Source organism: Ursus americanus, chromosome 25 (assembly GCF_024610735.1).
Source record: "Ursus americanus isolate L20-20 chromosome 25, mUrsAme1.1.p, whole genome shotgun sequence".
In the NCBI taxonomy this organism is placed as follows: Eukaryota; Metazoa; Chordata; class Mammalia; order Carnivora; family Ursidae; genus Ursus; species Ursus americanus.
The window spans coordinates 24,171,297-24,188,028 of NC_142151.1; the positions used below are offsets into that span (position 1 = coordinate 24,171,297).

General features: G+C 36.0%; 1 protein-coding gene across 1 annotated transcript in view; it reads left to right on the forward strand.

Annotated features, from left to right (window-relative positions):
- Window positions 1–16,732, forward strand: part of IRAG2 (inositol 1,4,5-triphosphate receptor associated 2) — a 122,769-nt gene that overhangs the window by 58,504 nt on the left and 47,533 nt on the right. The window lies entirely within an intron of this gene.

Here is a 16,732-nt window from a genome sequence, read left to right on the forward strand (position 1 = left end):
GAATATAGAATTCTTTTAACCAGAAAGGAGTTTAGACATCATTTAGTAAAACCTTATAATTTTACAGAGGACGGAGGCATAAGGATATAAAGTAAGTTGATCAAGACCTGAGAGTTATTAATGGAAAATCTATGAAGTGATTTATTAAAGGAAGAATTTGCTGAGTCTATTGACTCCTATCCCGTTGGGCTTCATTTTCTGCCTCGGTATACAATGTATTGCATTGGGCGCTAGTCAATTAAATTTCAAGGAAAAGAAGTCCGGGAATAGAGGACTCTAAATGTAAAATAATTTACTATCTTACTGTTCCTCTAACCTTAATTCTTGTGACTATGGGGAAATTCTTGAAATTTGTATGCTCTGTAAACCACATACTAAACAAGGACAGCTATTTTATCTTTTATTGACCGCTGCTAGTACCATACTAAGCATTCCCGTAAATGCTTTTTCAGGAGTGAATGAGCATGGGTGTATATTGAATTTGAGTAAAGTTAAAAAAAAAAAAAAAAGTCAGGGCACCTGGGCGGCTCAGTCGGTTAAGCGTCTGCCTTCAGCTGAGGTCATGATCCCAGAGTCTCAGGATCGAGTCCTGAGGATCAAGTCCCACATCAGGCTCCCTGCTCAGTGGGGAGTCTGCTTCTCCCTCTGCCCTTGCCCCTCCTTGGGCTCTCTCATTCTCTCTCACTGTCTCTCAAGTAAATAAGTAAAATCTTTTAAAAAAATTTTAAAAATGTAGTTAGATACCAAAGTTGCTTAAAGAAACTTTTTTATTCCCCCCATATAAGAAAACTAGATACCAGAGAGAGGTTAATACCAGAAGGAACTCTTAAGAAAATGATCTGCTTTCCCTAAGGAGCAGAAAGCCCAGACTTCCCTATAGTGGTAGAGGTATGGGTTAAGTGGATAGGCAGCTTCCTTACCCGGATACCATCTCCACAAACGGGAGCATTGAAATTCTTCTAGTTAGCAACAAAGAACTATTTGGAAAGGAGCCTGCAGTAGAGTCATTTCTAAATAAGTGAATCTTCTGTATTATTCTACAAGACACACAGCAGCCCAATTAAGTAACAGTAGGTACAATTTGTTGAGAGCTTACTGTGTTGGAGGTAGTGCTAAAAATTTGACATACTTTTATCTCCAGAGAGGTTCAGTGACTCACCCAAGGTTACCCAAGAGGGATTAAGTGACAGCTGGGAGCAGACCTAGATGTGTGCAACTTCAAAACCTGTGTTTTTTCAGCTATTAATCCCCCACCATCTGCTTGTTAAAATCAAATAAAATATTCATTAAAAATATTCTGGGAGCCTGGCATTGGGCAAAATACTACTCATCACTGTAAGGATGGTTAAGCCCCTGCCTTCTAGATATAATTTAAAACAGACAAACCCATTTAGTGGCTATGCACAAAATGATTTGGCTGTCAGTTTTAACTGTGAATAAGAATATAAGTGGAGTGGGGTGCCTGGGTGGCTGTTGGTTAACTGTCCAACTCTTGATCTCAGCTCAAGTCTTGACCTCAGGGTCATAAGTTCAAGCCCTATGTTGGACTCCATGCTGGGTGTGGAGCCTACTTAAAAAAAATTTACATATATATATATATATATATATATATATATATATATAGAGAGAGAGAGAGAGAGAGAGAGAGAGAGAGAGATACACACACATACATACATATATATACATGTACACATATATAGAGAGAGAAAGAGAAGGGAGTGTATTTTGTGGGGATGAGAATGAGAATTCTATGTTTAGATGAGGTAGGAAATATTTATTAAAGGTAAACTTTTAGGGGCTGTTTGCTGAGAAGGAGAAGGTTTTCATTCTATTGCAAGATAAATAGGCTCCAGTGCTGAGGAATGGAAAGAATTGAGTGAGTCAGGGAGAGGCAGTGAAAGAAAAACCTGCTCTTGAAGGTCTCAGTGAGAAAAAAATGTCATTTGTGCAACACCCAAGTGCCAGCTCTCTGCCAGTTTTTTTTTTCCCTAGGTGCTAAAATATTAAATAATCTCTGCATGCATGAAACTAATATCTATTATGGGACACAGTAAACAAGTAAACATATAACTATATAATATAATGCCAGGGAGTGATAAGTGATATAAAAATTAAAGGAGGATATGAAGATCAAGAATGATGGGGCAGGAAGACCTAATTTTAGGAAGAATGGCCTGGAAAGGCCTGTCTGTGATTGGCAAATTTAATGGATAGCTGAATGAAGTGAGAGAGTGAGCTAAAAGATGATCTGGGAAGGGCTCTAGCCAGAGGAATTAGCTAATGCAAAGGCCGTGAGGTTTTAATCAGCTTGGTATATTTGAGCAGCAGCAAGAGGGCGGCATGGCTGGGGTGGAGTGAGTGCTAGGCAATGGTAGGGAGATGACGTTAGAGATATAGGCAGGAGTTAGGTTCACAGCCTTGCAGTTCATGCTTAGGGATTGGGATTTTATTCTGAGTAGATGGGAAGCAATCAGAGTGTTATAAACAGGGAAGTAATATGACATATTTTGAAAGATTATTCTAGCTGCTGGTAGAGGGAGAAAGAGAAAACAGTGACAACAGTAAAGAGTTTCTTCAGTAACAGATACCAATTAGAGATCTTGAAATCAATTTACAGGATTATGAGTAATTTTTAAAAATAAATATAAAATAGCAGAGTGCATTTCATATAATAGTAATATTTCATAAAAATATTAATTCAGCTGTGGCGTGTGTGTGTGTGTGTGTGTGTGTTTGTACTTGGTTGAAATATAAAATATTTGCTGGGTCATGGTCAAAAAAAGCCACTGAGTTAGAAACTCTTTCTTTCTTTCTTTCTTTCTTTCTTTCTTTCTTTCTTTCTTTCTTTCTTTCTTTCTTTCTTTCTTTCTTTCTTTTATTTATTTGTCAGAAGAGCACAAGCAGGGGGAACAGCAGGTAGAGGGAGGAGCAGGCTCCCCACTGAGCAGGGAACCCTGTACGATGCAGGGCTCAATCCCAGGACCCTGGGATCGTGACCTGAGCCAAAGGCAAACCCTTAACCAACTGAGCCACCCAGGTGCCCCAAAACTATTTCAATAGTCTAGGTGAAGGGGGCGGAACATGAGTCAGAGTGGGCCAGTTGGTAAGAAGTGGTTGGATTCAAACTGTATTTTGAGGATGGGTCAAATCTGACATGCTAGCTTGAATTAGGTGTGGGAATGCAAGAAAGTGTCATCCTTGACTTACAGGTTTTTGGTCTCAAAACTAAGTAAATAGGGTTCTATTTAGATGGCAAAGTTTCAGTGAGAATCAGACTTGGTAGATGTATAAATCAAGATTTAGCATTAGGACATGTTAGCAAGGAGAGTTACTGAATTCAAAAACATGCTCAAAGCTAATACTATATTTCTTAACATGATGTAACTCTCTATGGAAGAAAAATCTTCAAAGGTTTAAAATATGTTGAATATCTTTAATAGATGGTACTATGTAATTTTTAAAAAGCTATTCTTAAGACTTATGATTCATAATGTGCATTAATTATTATTTTGTAGGTACAACTAATATACATATGTAATTATATGTAATTATTAAAAGTTGTAATATTATTAAATGTGGATTTCTGTTGGTCTTTACAGTCCTTTCGCTTTCCCTTGAAAGATAATGGACTGTCTTGAGAGCTTAGACTATTCCTACAAAAGGGAAAAGTTGATAAAACTGATGTCTTAAAAAAAAAAAAAAGGAAGTGATGTCAGCAAGAAGGAATAGGAAGCCCTGGGCCTTTCTTCCCCCAAGGGAAATGCTGATTCAACAGTAATATACAAACAGATTCCCTTTGTGAGAAATCCAGAAACTAATTGAAAGGCTCCTGCACCCTGGCTAGATGTGAAATCAGCCACATCAATACTGGTAGGAAAATTCTAGATACCCTGTCAGTTTAAGTCCTTCTCCTGGCATAGGACCTTGTGATCAGAGGGAATCCCCCAGCTCCCAGATTTTCCTTGGGACTGTGTGTCCACATTCCAACTTTTCTGAGGACTTCCCAAGATACTGGCTTTTGTCTCCCCTGTTTCAAAGTGTAGATGGAACTGGGTATACTATAGACACCTAGGGGACACTGAGAACAATGATGGCAGGTGGAACCAGCATACAAGTACTCATCATAGCCCTTCTCCCAGGCTCAGAACAAAGTAAGCAGATGAAAAACTCCAGATCTTAGCTTCTCCCTGGAAGGAAAGAATAGGATCACACATTCAATATTCTGACTTTTCTGGGGGTTGTCTAAAAGACTGCCTCCTGTCACACCCGTCTTAGAGCAATGATGTTACTATGATGCTCTAGACATTTAGGGCCCATTAAGGACAAAAATGGTGATTTGAACTAGCACGAAGATTTGAGAGCCCCCAGAACCTTGCCCAGACTGATTGGTATAAGTTTTCTCCTATATAAGTCTAGGCTTTGGAGACTGGGAGAAGTGGTTTTTTCTAATATGCAGGCACCAACAAAAAGAGTCAGGAAAAATGAAGAAATAATATATTCCATCTAAAGGAACACAATCTCTAAAAACTGACCCTAATGGATCAGAGATAAATGATTTACCTCACAGAGCATTCAAAATAACTGTCATAAAGATGCTCAATGAGGTTAGGAGAACAATGCATTAAAAAAATATATATATCAGGGTGCCTGGGTGGCTTAATTAAGTGTCCAACTCTTGATTTTGGCTCGGGTCATATCATCATCTGGGGATTGAGCCCCATGTTGGGCTCTGTGCTCAGTGAGGAGTCTGATTTAGATTCTTTCTCCCTCTCCCTCTGTTCCTCCCTGCTCATGCTCTGTCTCTCTCAGATAAATCAATAAGAATATCAACAAAAAGATAAAAGTATTAAAAGAATACCCAACAGAAATCTTAGAAAAATATTATAAATGAACTGAAAATTTTATTAGAGGGCTTCAACAGCAGACCAGATCAAGGAGAAGAAAAGATCAATGAACTTGAAGACAGGTCTCTGGAAGTGATGTAGTCAAAGAGGCGAAAAGAAAAAGGAATGAAAGAGAGTGAAGAAATCTTAAGGGACATATAGGATATCATAAAGTAGACCACTCTATGTATTATTGGAGTCCCAGAAGGAGAAGAGAGAGAGAAAGGAGAAGAAAGGTTATTCAAAGAAAAACATGGCCCAAAACTTCCAAAAGCTGGGGGAAGGACATCTAGATCCAGGAAATCCAATAGATCTCAAATAAGATGAACACAAGAAATCCACATTGAGACACATAATAATTAAATTGTCAGAAGTCAAAAACAGAAAATTTTGAAAATGGCAAGAGAAGTTTTGTGATGTACAAGGGAAGCACTGTGAGACTATCAGTGGATTTCTCTGCAGAAACCTTGTAAGTCATGAGAAAGTGGGATGATACATTCAAAGTCCTAAAAGTAAAAGGCTACCAACAAAGAACACTATTTACAGCAAACTGTCCCTCGAAAATCAAGGTGATATAAAGCTTTCCCATATAAGCAAAAGCTGAAAGAGTTCACTACCACTAGACCTGTCTTCGTAGAATTTCTAAAGGAAGTTCAAGTTGAAACAAAAGGATCATAAACATCAGTGTGAAAACACATTAAGTATAAAATTTGCTAGTAAAGGTAAATAATATAGACAAATACAGAATACTGTAATACTGTAGTATTGATGGGTAAATTTTAATTCTAGTGTAAAAGATTAAAAATTATAAGTATATAAAACAATAAAAACATGTTAAGGTACACTATATACAAAGTTGTAAATTGTGACGTCCATAACAAAGTGGAGGGAGGGGAGAAGTAAAAGTGTAATTATTGTATGTGATTGAAATTAAATTGTTATCAGCTTAAAGTAGACTTATGTTTTATGCAAGCCCCATGGTAACCACAAAGAAAATACCTATAAAAGATACACAAAAGAAAAATGAGTCAAATAATATTAATTTAAAAAAGGAAACACAAAGGAAGAAGGAAAAGAGGAACAAGAAGACAGACAGAAAACAATGAAAAAAATGACCAAAGTAAATCCCTTTACTTTAACTGTAAATAGATTAAACTTTCTAATCAAAAGACATAGAATGGCTCGATGGATTAAAAAACAATATCCAACTACATGCTATCTACAAGAGACTCACTTCAGATTTAATGACACACATAGGCTGAAAGTGAAGGGATGAAAAAAGATGTTCCAGGCAAATACTAACCAAGAGAGAGCCAGGATGGCTATACTTATATCAGAAAAAAATAGACTTCAAGTCAAAAATTGCCACAAGAGACAAAAGAACATTATACAGCAATAAAAGGATCAGTTCACTAGGAAGATACCACAATTATATATATACATACTTAATATCAGAGCACCTAATTATATAAAGCATACATTAACAGAATAGAAGGGAGAAATGGAGAGCAATCTAAAAATAGTAGAAGACTTTAATACACCACTTTCAATAATGGATAGAGCATTGAGATATAAGATCAATAAGAAAATAATACACTGGAACAACACTATAGACCAGGTGGACCCACAGACATATACAGAACATTCTACCCTTTAACTACAGAATATACATTCTTCTCAAGTGCACATGGAACATTCTCCAGAATAGATCACGTGTTAGGTCACAAAACAAGTATTAATAAATTTAAGAAGATGGAAATTATACTAAGTATCTTTTCTAACCACAATGGAATAGAACTAGAAATCAACAGGAGAAGGAAAACTGGAAAATTCACAAATATTTAGAAATTAACACACTGCTGAAAAACCACAAAGAAGAAATTAAAAGGAAAATTAGAAAAAATCTTGAGACAAAAGTGAGAACAACATATCAAAACCTATGGCATGCAGCAAAAGCAACCCTGAGAAAGAAGTTACAGTGACAAATACCTACATTAAAAAGAAGGAAGATTTCAAATTAACAACCTAACGTGATAGCTCAAGAAACCAGAAAAAGAACAAACTAAGTTCAAAATTAGCACAAGGAAGGAAATAGTAAAGATTAGAGAAGTAAATGAAATAGAGAATAGAAAAACTCTTTAAAAGAGAAATAAAAATCAATAAAATGGAGTTTTTTTAATTAAAAATTTTTATTTATATTTAAATATATATTTAACTATTATAAAATTTAACTAATTTTAATTCTGGTATAATTAACATACAATGTTAGTTTCAGGTGTACAGTATAGTGATTCAACAATTCTATCCATTACACAGTGCTCACTATGATAAATGTATTCTTATCCCCTTTACCTATTTTACCCACCCCCCCACCCACCTCTGGTAATCATCAGTTCTCCATATTTAAGAGCCATTTTTTTGAGGCGGGGGTGTTTGTCTCTTTTTCCTTTGTTCCTTTGTTTTGTTTCATAAATTCCACATATAAGTGAAATCATATGGTGTTTGTCTTTCTCTGATGGATTTATGTCACTTAGCATTATACCCTTTAGATCCATCCATGTTATTGCAAATGGCAAGATTTTATTCTTTTTTATGGCTGAATAATATTCCATTCCATACACACACACTCACTACACCACATCATCTTTATCTATTCATCAATCAGTGGACACTTGGGTTGCATCCATAATTTGGCAATTGTAAATAATGTTACAATAAACACAGGGGTGCATATATCTTTTCAAATTAGCATTCTTATATTCTTTGGGTAAATACCCAGTAGTGGAATTATTAGATCACATGATAATTGTATTTTTAACATTTTGAGGAAACTCCGTACTGTTTTCCACAGTGGCTGCATTCTCATCAACAGTGCACAAGGGTTCCCTTTTCTCCACATCCTTACCAACACTTCTTGTTTCTTGATTTTAACCATTCTGACAGATGTGAAGTGGTATCTCATTGTGGTTTTGATTTACATCTTTCTGATGATGAGTGATATTGAACAGCTTTTCATGCATCTGTTGGCCATCTGTATGTCTTTGGAGAGATGTCTGTTCATGTCTTCTGCCCATTTTTTGTATAAGTTCTTTATATATTTTGGATACTAACCCTTTATTGGATATGTCATTTGCAGATCTCTTCTATTCCATAATTTGTCTTAGTTTTGTTGATATTTTCCCTTTGCTGGCAGAATGTTTTTATTTTTATAAACTCCCAATAATTTATTTTTGCTTTTATTTCCCTTGCCTCAGGAGACAGATCTAGAAAAATGTTGCTATAGCTGATGTGAGAGAAATTACTGCCTTTGTTGTCTTCTGGAATGTTTATGGTTTCAGGTCTCAACTTAGGTCTTTAATCCATTTGAGCTTATTTTTGTGCAGTGTAAGAAAGTGGTCCAGTGTTTATTTATTAGTATGTATGTATGTATGTATGTATGTATGTATTTGATAGAGCACAAGTGGAGGGAGAGCAGAGGGAGAGGGACAAGCGGACTCCATGCTGAGTGCAGAGCCCAACGCGGGGCTTGTTCCCACAACTCTGAGATCATAACCTGAGCTGAAATCAAGAGCTAGTCACTTAACTGACTGAGCCACCCAGGTGTTCCATAGTTTCATTCTTTTGCATGTAGCTGTCTAACAACTGTATTCCCCAGCACCATTTGTTGAAGAGACTGTTTTTCCCATTGCGTATTCTTGCCTCCTTTATCATAGATTAATTGACCATATAAGCATGGGTTTATTTCTGAGCTCTCTATTCTACTGACATGTCTATTTTTGTGCTGGTACCATACTGTTTTGATTACTACGGCTTTGTAGTATATGTTAAAATCTGAGATTGTGATACTACTAGTTTTGTTCCTTTTTTTCAGGATTACTTTGGCTGTTCAGGGTCTTTTGTGGTTTCTTACATATTTTAGGGTTATTTGTTCTAGTTCTATGAAAAATGCTGTTTGTATTTTGATAGAGATTGTATTAAATCTGTAGATTGCTTTAGATAGTATGGACATTTTAACAATGTTTATTCTCCCAATCCATGAGCATGGGCTATCTTTCCATTTGTTTGTATTGTCCTCAATTTCTTTCAATAGTGTTTTGTAGTTCTCAATGTACAGTTCTTTCATCTCCTTGGTTATGTTTATTCCTAGGTATTTTATTATTTTTGGTGCAATTATAAGTGAGATTGTTTTCTTATTTTCTTTTTCTGCTACTTCATTAGTAGTGTATAGAAACACAAACAATTTCTGTGTATTGATTTTATATTCTACAACTTTACTGAATTCATTTACTCTAATGTTTTTTTGGTGGAGTTTCTAGGGTTTTTTATATATAGTATCATATCTGCAAATAGTGACAATTTTATTTCTTTCTTATTAATTTGGATGCCATTTATTTCTTTTTCTTGTCTGATTGCTGTGGCTAGGACTTCCAGTACTATGTTGAATAGAAATGGTGAAACTGGACATCCTTCACTTATTCCTGATCTTAGGAGGAAAGATCTGTTTTTCATCATGGAGTATGATGTTAGCTGTGGGTTTTTCATATATGGCCTTTATTAGGTTGATATATGTTCCCTCTAAACCTGCTTTGTTGAGGGTTTGTGTCATGAATGGATATTGTACTTTGTCAAATGCTTTTTCTGCATCTATTGAAATGATCATAGAGTTTTTATCCTTTCTCTTGTTGATGCTTTGTGTTATGTTGATTGATTAATGAATATTGAATCACTCTTGCATCCTGGGAATAAATCTCACTCGATTGTAGTGAATGACTTTTTTAATGTATTGTTGAATTTGCTTTGATAGTATTTTGTTGAGGATTTTTTCATCTATGGTCATCAGAGATATTGGCTTGTAGTTTTAATTTTCTGTAGTTGTTTGTTTTTGTTTTTTTGTGGTGGTGTCTTTATCTGTTTTTGGTATCAGGGTAATACTGGCCACATGAATGAATTTAGAAGCTTTCCTTTCTCTTTTACTTTTTTTGGAATAGTTTGAGAAAAATAGGTATCAACTTTTCTTTATTTTTATTTTTTTAATTTAAATTTAAGTTAGTTAACATATAGTGTGGTGTTGGTTTCAGGAGTAGAATTTAGTGATTCATCACTTACATATAACACCCAGTTCTCATCCCAACAAGTGCCCCCCTTAATGCCCATCACCCACTTAGCCCATCCCCCCACCAACATCCCCTCCAGCAACCCTCAGTTTGTTCTCTGTATTTTTAAGAGTCTCTTCTGAGTTGCCTCCCTCTTTGTTTTTATTTTATTTTTCCTTCCCTTCCCCTACGTTCATCTACTTTGTTTCTTAAATTCCACATATTAATGAAATTGTTTGTCTTTCTCTGACTTATTTCACTTAGCAAAATACACTCTAGTTCCATCCATGTTGTTGCAAGTGGCAAGATTTCATTCTCTTTGACCACTGAGTAATATTCCATTGTAAATATACACCACATCTTCTTTATCCATCAGTTGATGGACATTTGGCCTTTATCCATAATTTGGCTATTGTTGATAGTGCTGCTATAAATGTTGGGGAGCATGTGCCCTTTCAAATCAGCATTTTTGTATCCTTTGAATAAATACCTAGTATGAACTCTTCTTTAAATGTTTGGTAAAATTCACCTGTGAAGCCATCCAATCCTGGACTTTTGTTTCTTGGGAATTTTTTGTTTGTTTGTTTATTTGTTTTTAATTATTATAGATGCCATTGCATTGCTGGTAACTGGTATGTTCAAATTTTCTTTCTTTCTGAATCAGTTTTGGAGGTTTTATGTTTCTAGGAATATGTACATTTCTTTTAGTTTCTCCAATTTGTTGTCATATAATTTTTCATAATCTCTTATAATCCTTTATATTTCTGTGTTATTTCTCCTCTTTCGTTTCTCATTTTGTGTGTTTGGGTCTTCTTTCTCTCTGTTTCTCTCTTTTCGATGAGTCTGGCTAAAGGCTTATCAGTTTTGTTGATCTTTCTAAAGAACCTCTGGTTTCATCAATCTGTTCTGTTGGTTTTTTTTTTTTTCAGTTCCTATTTCATTTATTTTTGCTGTAATCTTTATTATTGCTTTCTTCTACTGGTTTTGGGATTTGTTCTTTTTCTAGCTCCTTTAGGTCTCTGGTGAAGTTGTTTGTGATTTTTCTTGCTCCTTGAGGTAGGTCTGTGTTCTGTACACTTCTCTCAGAACAGTTTTTGCTGCATCCCAAAGATTTTGGGGCATTAGTTTCCATTGTCATTTGTCTCCATATATATTTTTTTTCCTCTTTGATTTCTTTGTTGACCTACTCATTGTTTAGTATCATGTTATTTAACCTCCATGTATTTGTGTTCTTTCCAGATTTTTTCTTGTTGATTTCTAGTTTCATAATGCTTGGTCAGAAAAAGATTCATGGTATGACTTCAGGTTTTTGTTTTTTTTTTTTAATTTATTGAGACTTGTTTTGTGGCCTAATATGTGACCTATCCTGGAGAATGTTCTATGTGCACTTGAATATGTATTCCGCTGTTTTTGGATGGAATGTTCTGAATATATCTGTTAGATCCATCTGGTCCAATATGTCACTCAAAGCTATTTTCCTTATTGATTTTCTGTTTGGACGATCTATCCTTTCATGTAAGTGAAATGTTAAAGTCTGTTGCTCTTATTGTATTGTTCTTGATTATTTACTTTATGTTTGTTAATAGTTGCTTTATGTATTTGGGTCCTCCCAAGTTGGGTGCATAAATACTTACAATTTTATACCTTTTTGTTGAATTGTTCCCTTTATGATTACATAGTGTCTTTGTCTCTTGTTACAGTCTTTGTTTTAAAGTCCATTTTGTCTGGGGTACCTGGGTGGCTCAGTTGGTTAAGTGACTGCCTTCGGCTCAGGTCATGATCCCAGGCTCCTGAGATCAAGTCCCAATTCAGGCTCCCTGTTCAGTGGGGAGTCTGCTTCTCCCTCTCCCTCTGCCCTTCCCCCTACTCATGCTCTCTCTCGCTCTTTTTTAAATATATAAAATCTTTTTTAAAAAATAAAGTCCATTTTGTCTGATCTAAGTATTGCTCCTTGGTTTTCTTTTACTTCCATTTGCATGATAAATGCTTTTCCATCCATTCATTTTCAGTCTCCATGTGTCTTTAGGTCTGAAATGAGTCCCCGGTAGGCAGCATATAGATGGGTCTTATTTTCTATCCATTCTGTTGTCCTACACCTTTTGATTGGAGCCTTTAGTCCATTTACATTCAAAGTAATTATTAATAGTTATATATTTATTGTCATTTTGTTACTTGTTTTATGGTTGTTTTTGTAGTTCTTCTCTGTTCCTTCTCTTGCTCTCTCTTATGGTTTGCTGGCTTTCTTTAGTGATACACTTGGATTCCTTTCTCTTTGTTTTTTTTACATATCTATTACCAGCTTTTGATTTATGGTTCCCATTCGGTTTATCTATATAGTCTTTTGCATATAGCAGTCTAAAGTAATTCGATGGTTGCTTAAGTTTGAACCCATTTTAAAGCACTAAATTTTTACTCCTCTCCCCCCAGAATGTAGGTATATGGTGTTACACTTTACACCGTCTGTGTCTGTGTGTGACTGTGTGTGTGTGAATCCTCGAGTGATATTTATAGATATACTTAATTGTAGTACTTTAATGCATCCTACTTTTCTTACTCCTGCTTGTAGTCATTCTTTTCCACTCAAAGAGTCCCCTTTAACATTTCTTATAAGGCTGGTTTAGTGGTGATAAATTCTTTTAACTTTTTTTTTTCTTTCTGGGAAACTCTTTATCTCCTTCTGTTCTGAGTGATAGCCTTGCTGGATAGAGCATTCTTGGTTGCAGGTTTTTTCTTTCAGCACTTTGAATATATTGTTCTACACCCTCTGGCCTGCAAGGTTTCTGCTCAAACATCAGCCGATAACCTTATGGTGTTTCCCTTGTATGCAACTGTTTTCTTTTGCTGTTTTTAAAGTTCTCTATCACTACTCTTTGCCATGTTAATTACTATGAGTCTTGGTGTGGATCTGCTTGGGTTGATTTTGTTTGGGACTTCCTGTGCCTTGTGGATCTAGATTTGTGTTTCCTGCCTCAGATTCAGGAAGTTTTCAGCTATTATTTCTTTAAAAAAAAAATATCTATACATAGATATATAGATATATAGATATATAGATATATCTATATATATATTTATATTTCTTCCCCCTTTGCTCTCTCTTTTCCCTCTGGGATCCCTACAATGTTGTTATGCTTGATCATGTCATTGATTTCCCTTAATATATTTTAATTTATTGTTATTTTTTTTTCTTTCTCCTGTTCAGCTAGTTTGCTTTCCACTACTCTGTCCTCCAGGTCACTGATCCATTCTCCTTACTCTACTGTATTTTAAATTTTAGTTATTGAGTTATGCATCTCTGATTGGTTCCTTTTTATGTTTTCTGTCTTTTTGTTGAGGGTCTCACTGAGATCCTCCAGTCTTTTCTCCAGTCCATTTAATATTTTTATTACCATTACTTTAAATTTTCTAACAGGCATATTACTTTTCTCTGTTTTGTTTAGCTGTCTTGCTGCTAAGAACACCAAACTTGAGGGTGTTCTCCCAGTGTTGTCCCATGAGAAGTTTTCATTGTTGCGCAAGGACTATAGTCAGACCAGATATCTACCCCCAGTCCACTGCTAGGGCCACAGTCAGACTAGTGTGTGTGGTTATCTTTCCCTCTCCCCAGGGAATGAGTCAGTTTGCAACAGTGTTGGCCTCTGTCAGGTCTGCTCGTACACTGCCAGGCTTGTGGCACTGCTTTGAATGGACTCCTGCCAAGGACATTTTTGGGGGACAGGTCTGTGGGAGAATAGAGGGGTTGGGTGCACTACCAGCAAGGTCTGTGCTGGTCTGCTGTGGGAAGGTGCATGAAAACTCCTGCCAATTCCAGGGCAGAGGGAGAGCATCTGCAGGAGAATGCAGGTTGGGGTGCACTGTTATCGAACTAGGCAGAGGGTGTTTTCTCGGTGCTGGTTCCTACAGGTGTCTGTGTATCTAGACTGTGGTGGGGGGGACAGGAGAGGAAAATGGTGTCCACCAGCTCTTTTGTTCTTGGAGAATCTTACAAAGATCCCTGCCCCCTCTAGCACCTGCTCTGAGATTAGTAAATAAATCTCCTTCCCGTATACCCCAGGTTTTTTTCGAACTGCTGTTTCTCTGCTGTATTTCAGTGGGACTTTTTGTTGTGCTATCTCTTTAAGTGTGGGGACTTGGTTTCCTATTTTCTTCCAGCTCTCCCAGAGCTGAGCTTGCTGATTTTTAAAGTTCAAGGTGTTAAGCTGTACTGATTATAAGAACTTGTGAAATTAGGCCCCTGTGGTTTTCAAAGCCCAGTGTTATGGGGATTTATCTTCCCAGTGTGGCTCCCCCATGCCTGGGGTGCCTGGTGTGGGGTGGGCTCCTCTCCTCCCTCTGTGCCTCCCTCCTTCCCATAGACAGTCCTGTGAGTCAGTTTGGTTCCTGACCATGTCTTCACCCTTGCTACCTTCTTCAATGTGGCCTCTTCTTTTACATTTAGCTGTGGAGAGTCTATTCTGCCAGTCGTTGGGTCATTTTCTAGGTTATTTACGGTTATGTGTGTGTTATCTAGGTGTACCTGTGGGACAAGGTGAGCCTGGGATCCTCCTCTTCTGCCATCTTCCCTGAAAGTAGGAATTTTTTTTAAAGATATAATTGACAAATATTTAGCTAGACTAAGAAAAAAGAGTAGATTCAAGTAAAATCAGAAACAAAAGAAGAAATATTACAACTGATGCTACAGTGAAGCGGTTGGGGGGAGGATCATGAAAGACCACTATGAGCAGTCATACACCAACAATTGGATAACCTTGAAGAAATGGATAACTATTTAGGAACATATAACCTACTAAGACTGAATCAATGAGAAAAAGAAAATCTGAACAGAACAAAAAAATAGTAAGGAGATTAAAGCAGTATTCAAAAACCCAACAAAGAAAACATCAGGACCGGGTGGCCTCACTGATGAATTCTGCCAAACATTTAAGGAAGATTAATAGTAGGAGATTATTGAAGACTTTTGGAACTTTAAAAAAAAATTACAAAGGAGGGACCACTTTCCAATTCATTTTATGAGGTCGGGACTATACTGACACCAAAACCAAAGACACTGCAAGCAAAGAAGCAAAGGTCAGTTTCCCTGATGAGTATAGGTGCAAAAATCCTCAACAAAATACTAGCAACCAACTTTAATCATGCATTGAAAAGATCATACACAATGACCATGTGAGATTTATCCCTGCAATGCAAGGATGGTTCCACATACACAAATTAATGTGATATACTGTGTTAACAGAATGAAAAATATCACATGATCGTCTGAATTGATGAAGAAAAGCATTTGACAAGATCTAACACTTTTTCATGATAAAAATATTCAAAATACTAAAAATAGAAAGAAACTACCTCAACATAATAAAGGCCATATATGAAAAACACACAGCTAACATCATACTGGATGATGAAAGAATGAATGTGTTTTCTCTAAAATCAGAACGAAGGCAAGCATGCCCACTCACACCACTTTTAAGCAACACAGTACTATAAGTCCTAGCCAGAGCAATTAAGCAAGAAAAAGAAATAAAAGGCATCCAGATTGGAAAGGAAGAAGTAAAATCATCTGTATTTGCAGGTGACATGATCTTATATATAGGAAACTCTAAAAATTCCACAAAAAGTTGTTAGAATCAATAAATTCAGCAAAATTTCAGCATAAAAAAATGCAGCATACATAACATACAAAAATCAGATGTATTTATGTACACTAATAATGAACTATCCAAAAAGGAAATTGGAAAAACAATCTCATTTAAAATAATATCCAAAAGAATAAAACAGGAATGAACTTAACTAAGGAGGTGAAGACTTGTACATCGAAGACTATAAAACATTGCTGAAAGAAATTGAAGAAGATACAAATAAATGAAGACATCTTGTGTTCATAGAATACTTAATATTATTAAAATGTCCACGATACCCAAAGTCATCTACAGATTCAGTGCAATACTGATCAAAACCCTACTGACATTTTTTACAGGAATAGACAAATAATTCTAATATTCATGTGGAACCAAAAAGGATCCTGAATAGCCAAAACAGTCTTGAGAAAGAAACACAAAGCTGGAGGTAACACACTTCCTTATTTCAAAAATATTACAAAGCTATAGTAATTAAAACAGTATGGTAGTGGCCTAAGGACAGTGGAACAGAATAGAGTGCCTGGAAATAAACCCATGCATAAATAGTCAACTGATCTTTGACTAAGGTGCAAAGAATACACAATGGAGAAAGGATAGTCTTTTCAACAAATGGTGTGGGGAGAGCTGGATAGTCATATGCAAAAGAATGAAGTTGAACCCTTGTTATATACCATATACAAAAATAAACTCAAAATGGATTAAAGACTTAAATATAAGACCTAAAATTGTAAAACTCCTAGAAGAAAACTTGGGGATAAATCTTCATGATAGTGGACCTGGCTATGACACCAAAAGCACAAACAACAAAAGAAAAGTTAGGTAGATGGGTCTACATGAGACTTAGGAGTTTCTGAACAGCAAAGGAATTAACAGAAAAGGTACATTATGGAATGAAAGGAAATATTAGCAAACCATATATCTAATAAGGGGTTAATATTCAAAATACATGAAGAACTACAACTCAGTAACAAAAAAACAACCCAATTTAAAAATAGCAAAGGACTTGAATAGACATTTTTCCAAAGAAGACATACAGTTGACCAACAGGTATGTGAAAAGATGCTCAACATCACTCATCATCAGGGAAATGCAAATGAAACCCACAGTGAGTCATTCACAATGA